Genomic DNA, 5,754 nt, shown 5'->3' on the forward strand with positions numbered 1-5,754 from the left:
GGTTAAGATTTAATGTAGTATGTCTTATAAAGTATTTTATACAAATTATGTTTCAGAGATTGTCACTATTTAGCTTAAGATAGTCCACGGGGTGTGAATTTTGCTTATATTTCGAGATAATGATGTAACTCACGGTGATAATTTGAGTTTTGTTAGGGAGCATGTGCATAAGTTCTCATAATTGCTCTATCTTCAAGAGTTTAACTTTTAAAATTAGTTTTTTTTTTTATTTATTTTTTAAACTTTTTTGGAGCTGTTATAAGATCAGTGGAATTCTGCTAATGTAACAGCCCTATGTGTGATAACACAAGATTTAATGCTCTTCGTGGTTCAAAATATATCAGGGTTGACGCTATGCCTCACCTGGAATTTTGTAGCACTTACTACAGCTTGGATAAAGGATGAAGGTAAGCTTATTGTTTTGCTACTTATCCTCTCTTTCGCTGATTTGCATGTTCATATTCGACTTTGGAAGTGTTTCATGAAATGGCTTTTGTGTTCAAGCAGATGGGACAATTTGGTTCCTTGCTATTTTCTACTTCATATCTGGTGTTCCTTGTGCATATGTATTGTAGTATTGTGTACTTTACCGGGCTTTAAGGTATTGTGAAATTACTAGGTGCTTAGTATGAAAAGGTTATATATTTCAATACAATGATCAGCTGGTAATATCTTGGAACCCTTTCTCTGCAGGACCGATAGTGCTATGAACTTTGGATTGTTTTTTTTGTTCTACTTGGTAACATTTTTACTCTGAGCACTGCTTGAAGGATGTTATGTTTGAGGTAGTTTCTCACTCATCCAAGATCTATATTCAGTTACTTTCTTGTATTGTTATTTAATTTCCCGACTTTTAATTTTATATATCAATCTTAATAGTTAATTATAAGCTGACCAGTTTTTGATATTGGGGTTATAGAAATTCCAATTGGCAAAGTGATGCACTTAATTTACATTTCTTATATTTAAGATTTGTGCAGAATGACCAAACCAGAACATCCAAGGGGACACTAGAGATGGTTGTTAATGTCATATTAAGAGCATCCAGTCTTATTTGCTTTGGATTTACAGAAAATTCCCAACGGGTAAGACCAAACTCAACTATCTTATTTCCCATACTACACTTTCCTTTGAGGTGTCCTATCTTTTCTAATTTTTATCGGAAATTGATATGGTATTACTGGTTGCTAAGTTTTGACATTTGCGTGTTCCTCTCACTGATCATCATGGTCTTAGGAGCTTGACTCCTGCATACATTTGAGAAATTATGAAATGGTATTGCTAGAAATCCTAGCCTGGCTTCCATTTTCTGTGATTGTTTTTAATATTTGGTTCCTTGTCCAAATTGATTTTAGGTTTTCATAAATTCATAAATTGTCATATTTTTACAAAAAACGGGATTATTGTTTTATTGCACCACTAGAAGAAGAAGTGTTTAACGTAGGCTCAATAGTCTCGTAACTTAATATTCTTTTGGTATGTTGTGATTGGAGTGTGACTATAATAAGAGGTGGTAAAGATATATGTTCTAATTGTTTCATAAATTCAAGACTAATGTCATATGCTCCATAGTGCACCAATCTAGCCGCAACGAAGGAGATCTTGAAAGCAAAACACATATGTTATAAGAACACTCACTTGTAAGCGTTCTTTTATTTTGTCCTCCCAATAAATTAAAATAATTACTTCTCTTGCAGTCTTTCTCATGGTTAAATATGAGAACACAGATTGTGTTCATATTCTACTCGTTAACTCAAATGCTATTAGCTAAATGTCTGATGTAATTTCACTTGATTGTGATTGATAAATGGCCAACCTTTGATTGTCTCGTGCACTAAATTTCGATGAGAATTCTTTTGCACTAGGAATTTTCTCCTTCAATAAGCCATCAAAGTAATTTAGCTAAGCAATTGTTAGTTAGCAATTGGTATCTGTTGCAAAGACCATCTCTTATTTCTGTGCATGTTAATGGAATTATGCGATATCATTGGGAAGGGGATTTACTAGTGATCCAATTAGTCCATTCAAGATTCGCATTGGTCTTGTGAGTTGCATCTTTATGTTCGTTACGATAAATTGACAGAAAATTTATTTAACGAAATATTTCTCTTTTGTTTTAACGTACCAATCAAGTGTTGATTTCATGTTGAAACACTTATCTGTCCTTCTCAAACATGACTCTTGCCTTGATTGTTGTTATTTTGACTGAATTCAAGTATCTTTTTTTTGGATTAACAGATTTAAAGGGGAATGACATGGAAGGTTGGTGTTATAGTCATTAAACAACCACAGCTGTTAATGACTATATGATTGACTCATTTGTTATATGGGAAACACGATGACCGAGAATGGTAAATTTTTGGGCCATTTCATGTTTAATGAAGATACAAATTTTTGCGAAGCTAATCAAATATGCTCATCTTGTGGAATTAGTTGAAAAAAAAAGCGTGTTCAGTTTAGGGGTTGGAATTGTGAGTCAGGTCAGTTCTTGACGAGTCTGATGATGGTGGATGCTTTTATCGCAGGAACGTGAAGTATGGTGCGACAGGAGAGGCACTGAAGATAGATCTCCTAAACCATCCCGAATATATTGAGCGGAATGCAACACTAGCCTTCGAGGCTGCAATATGGAGATGGATGACACCCATCAAGACGGGACCGCTATCAGCGCACCAAGCATTTTGCGGAGAGGCTGTAGGCTGGAAGCCTACCAAGAACGATAGTTTGTCACACCGCATCACTGGTTTTGGTACCACCATGAATGTCTTGTATGGGGATCAACTTTTTCGTTAGGGTGAAGATGTTCAGGAGATGAACACTATTATCACTCACTACTTAAACTACTCCGACAAGATGGTTATTGGCTGAGGGAAAGCTGGACTCAACGTCTCTTGTGGCCAACAGAAAGCGTTCAATCCTACCAAGAGCACTCCGGCGACAGCAACATTATAAGCTCTTTTCTTAAAGTTGATCCTCTCCAGAAAGGCAATATCGGTAATAAGCCGAAGGTCGTCCTTGATATTCTGTGAGACAGACTACTTGGTGTGTGGAAGGTTATTAAACTTTTATCTGAACATTTATAGTTTAAGATTGATTTCCATTTAATTGTGTTTATTATGATGTAATTATGTCATTATACTATTTTGCATGTGCACAACGATTTTGTTGTAACTCGAATTGTATTTTATGAATGAATGATTGCTTTACTACAAAATGGAACCAATTAAATCTTGTATCATTCTGTGCTGAATTAGTACATTAACTTTTAGCTGCATGACTGCATTTCATCATTCCCTGACAGATTAATTCGGTAACCTTTGGTCAATTAAACAGTTCTTTGTGCAGCCTAGGATTTTCTTTCAGTACATGATGTTTGGTGTTCCTTAACATATCGCCGTGGTGGATACAGGGTTACAACCACAGACCCACTTATATTGGTGTTCCTTAACATATCGCCTTATTCATATTGAAAATTACTCATTGACTTCATAGTTTAGTATATTATTTTGCTCAACTCCAAATCACATAATATATAGGAAATTCTTACCTTTACTAACCCAAAAAAATCATAAAATTCACACATAACTCGATCACAGATTCATTTCTTTTGAAATTTAGCATGCCATAGAATAAGTTACAGGGACCTATACCAACAAGTGCCCAGTTCGAGGGCTATCCTAACTCGAGCTTTGTCAGAAACCCAGGTCTATGCGGTTCAACTCAAGCTCCTCCTTGTACCAATGTTGGTCTTGGACCGAGAATCCGTCCTAAATTCCTAATATTAGCAGCAAAGGCGGTAGTAAAACCATCCTTGGGTTAACACTTAGTATTGGTGTTGGTATCGCCTTGCTTTTAGCCATCATTTTGACAAAAATGTCCGGAAGAAAACCCGGAGTGACTATGGATTATCTACATAAGGAGTCCGGCAGCCCTCCCAAAATTTTTGAAGGATTTGTTGTAGCAAAATTGTTTTATATTTTTTTATTTTTTAGAATGATTCGGTTTGCAAGGAATTCACGATTGGCGAGTTGTTCAAATTAACTAATAGTTTCAGTTAGGAAAACATGGGTATTTGGCCTTGTGTAGAAGGGTACCCTCCCAAATAGAAGCAAGGTTTCTATAAAGAGGCCTTCAGGAGATTGTGGCCATGGACTTCTTTCGGTTGGCTGCCACCAGTCTACCAAACTCGACTGCTTTCGACCATGGACTGCTATTGAGGGTACATATGCAAAGCTAACATGCAAGATGGATACTAAAGCCACCTATGAAGTATGTGCTAGCGATCAAAACCACACAACTGTGGCTAAACTGAAAACAATATAGATTCTGCAAGAACCAACTCATAGGATGGTAGAAGCTTGGTTCGGCTGATCTTACAACATTAATCCCCATGATTAGTTCGTCACAAACCCTGAAGATGGCCAAAATCTTGAATATTCTTCTATACACAAAACAATCACCCTAACAGACCAAAAAACTTGATTATTTTGCCGATATTATGTAATGAATGTATATAAGGCTATAACCAAGGTGGCTTTGGGTTACCTTCGCCCCTGTGTTCAGTGCAATATATGGATTCAGAATTAAAACCGACTTCAATGAGATAATCGATTTTATCAGTGTTTGCAATTCAGGGATGTTGCTATCGATAATCAATTCCGAAAAGGCAATCAAAGAGATGTAATATTATTCTGCAACATCATGTTATCAAGCATATGCTAATTTAACAGACTAAAAAATACTCGTACTAAAGGCCAAAGCTCGTCACAAAATTAATTTCTTGTACAAAATCAATGATCTTAACAATCTAATATAACTTGAGAGAATTATTCTTTCACGACCAAAGAATGAAATTATATAAAAACCGAAATACAACGTAATCATACGATTAAAAACATGTTCTTTCATGTCAATTATCACTAATCAAACAGTGACATAGGTAACTGTTAATAATATTAATAGTCCTACGTAGTTTATTTACTATATACCGTCTCTTGTATATTCTAGAAGATCGTCTCCTTTCCTTAGGCGGGGAGCCACGAAAATAGAAAGGGGATAATGAGAATGATAAAAGGGAGAGAGGGGGAGGAAAGGGACCAGAAGAATGATAAAAGGGAGGAGAATGAGGAGACGACAACGCTAAAGAGAAGAGAGAGGGAGAGTGAGAGGAATAATGGATAAAAGGAGGAAGGGGGTGGGCGTGTGGGGAGATAAGTAGTAGGATGAGAGGAAGGAGGATAATGCGGATGGGGGAAAGCTAAAGGAAAAGGACGGAGGTCAACAAAGAGAGTAAGGAAAAATAAGAGTAGGTAGAAAGAGATAGAGATGGAAATGGAATGATGCGAACGATATGAGGAAAGGGAAAGAGGAAGGAACCGGTAGCAGAAAGGGTATATGGTGGAGTAGTACTGGGAAAATAAAGAGGGCCAAGGAGATGAGAGAGAAGAGAGAGAGAGGGGGGGGGGGGGGGGAGGGGAATGAGGGCATGTAGTAGGAAGAGAAAATGAGGAAAAAGAACGTGGATAGGGATTGAGAAAAGGACAGAAGTCGGTAAAGAGAATGATGAAAAAGAAGATAAGGTAGGGGAAAGAAAAATGGAAAGATGAGAATAATAAAAGGAAAGAGAAATGAGAAGGAGGGGGAAGAGAAATGGGATCGGGAAGATAAAGAGGAGTAATACAAGGAAAATTGGGAGGAGTAGTAGTAAGAAATGAAGTGATAATAATAAAGAATCAAAATATTATAAATGAACTC

The 5,754-nt window shown here is 36.6% G+C and overlaps 1 long non-coding RNA gene across 4 annotated transcripts; it reads left to right on the forward strand.

Moving 5' to 3' along the window:
* Nucleotides 1–214: 214 nt before the first annotated feature.
* Nucleotides 215–3,223, forward strand: LOC141640134 (uncharacterized). 4 transcript variants are annotated; one of them, XR_012542875.1, is made up of 5 exons: nt 215–601; nt 694–785; nt 971–1,085; nt 2,239–2,351; nt 2,526–3,223. It is a non-coding gene; the product is annotated as an uncharacterized LOC141640134 (long non-coding RNA). The 4 variants fall into 4 exon arrangements; XR_012542876.1 differs by having other exon boundaries at nt 215–407; XR_012542874.1 differs by having other exon boundaries at nt 217–785.
* The last annotated feature ends 2,531 nt before the right edge of the window (nt 3,224–5,754 follow it).

The sequence above is a fragment of the Silene latifolia genome, unplaced genomic scaffold (assembly GCF_048544455.1).
Source record: "Silene latifolia isolate original U9 population unplaced genomic scaffold, ASM4854445v1 scaffold_73, whole genome shotgun sequence".
Classification (NCBI taxonomy): Eukaryota; Viridiplantae; Streptophyta; class Magnoliopsida; order Caryophyllales; family Caryophyllaceae; genus Silene; species Silene latifolia.